Genomic DNA, 1,470 nt, shown 5'->3' with positions numbered 1-1,470 from the left:
ACACTGAGGGAACTGAACTGAAATGTGGCACACACATGACAACCTCCACGCATGCCTCCAAGTGCCTCCCTTAGGATGGACTTGCACACTCTAGATTCCAGTGTGGGAAGGTGTACAATTCTTTGGAAGAATAAAAAGTTCACACTTTTAAAATTTCACAGAAGAATTTTAAGGCCAAAACACAGTGGGTTCTTGTCTCTTCACCTCCAGAGCTAAATCTCAAAACCACATTAAACTTCTAGTTCAAATCCCAGGGCAACCTTGAGGCCTCCGGCATTGAAGTTCTTCTCGTCGATTCAAGCTGAGAGGGTCAGCTTGACTCCTGGTCGAAGGTACTGAGGATAGCCAAGGCCTATCAGGCTGGCGTTATTTACTTTCGCAGACAGAGAGGTTCTGCAATCCAACTTGTATTTAGCAGCAATGCCAAAACGGGTGTTGTTACTGCCCGCCTTCCAAGCGAGGTTTATAGACGTTTCAATCTTCTCGTTAACCTTCCGGTAGATAGAACCTCTAAATTCAGTGCCATCGTTCACGTGAGTGTGCAGCTGGAAGTCTGCAACCTTGTAACCCAGGGCGAAATCATTCTGCGACAGTTTGAACTTGGCTGTGTCAAAACTCATCTCATAGCCAGCGAGACAGCCTTCAAAGGCCAGCACAGCCCAGCCATAGATGGTTGGTCCAGAGAAATTGATGTCAACATTACTGCCAAGGCTGAAACAATCCCATTTGTAGGAGGCCTTCATATTCCCACTCTTCTTCCTCCGACCAGAGGGCCAGTCCCCGCTAGGCCAGGGCAACGCTGAAGGTCTTCTTCAAACCAATGTCTCCCGCGCCTGCGCAAATGCACTCCCCCCACGGCGTCTGGGCGTCTCGGCGCACCCCCCCCCCTCCCTCATCCCATCACGAGTTGGCGCCCGCCGCCGGGTTCCCCCAAGAGCACAGTCTAGGCGGCCCAGTAAAAGGGAAATTATGTAAGGATTGGTGGGAGTCTCCACATGGTCATGTGGGACACGTGTATGTGTCACCGTTGGTCCATGTGGCTTCTTCTCAGAGATGTCTTCCAGGAAGGGTGTTTTGGGAGCAAAAGCAGTTAACTGGCTAAGGCATCTACTACCTGAAATGACCTTCACAAAACCAGAGACCCTAGAACTAGAAAGATGAAGCTTACCAGTAATGCATGTTTCCGCCCTTCAATTAACCACACCTGTGCGTATCAGCCTAGTTGGGACTATCATATAAGTGCCTCAGTGAGCAAAACTTGATTGGGAACATAAGAAGATATGTAACATTTCATTGTTTAATGCAATTGGGATGCACAGGAAACTGAAGGATTCAAGGTGTCCCATATCCTCTTGATTTGGGGGAAAGGTGATGATTGTTGACCTCATAAATAGTAAGTGCTGTAGGCACCCTTGAAATGACAAATGTAACTCTGTGTGAGGCAACGCAGAAGCGCATCCCACGAAATGC

The 1,470-nt window shown here is 48.6% G+C and overlaps 1 pseudogene; it reads right to left on the bottom strand.

Moving 5' to 3' along the window:
• Positions 1–294: 294 nt before the first annotated feature.
• Positions 295–659, bottom strand: LOC142443264 (non-selective voltage-gated ion channel VDAC3 pseudogene; annotated as a pseudogene).
• Positions 660–1,470: the final 811 nt, after the last annotated feature.

Source organism: Tenrec ecaudatus, chromosome 3 (assembly GCF_050624435.1).
Source record: "Tenrec ecaudatus isolate mTenEca1 chromosome 3, mTenEca1.hap1, whole genome shotgun sequence".
Lineage (NCBI taxonomy): Eukaryota > Metazoa > Chordata > Mammalia > Afrosoricida > Tenrecidae > Tenrec > Tenrec ecaudatus.
Note: the sequence above shows the minus strand (reverse complement) of the source record. Positions and strands in the feature narration are given on the sequence as shown.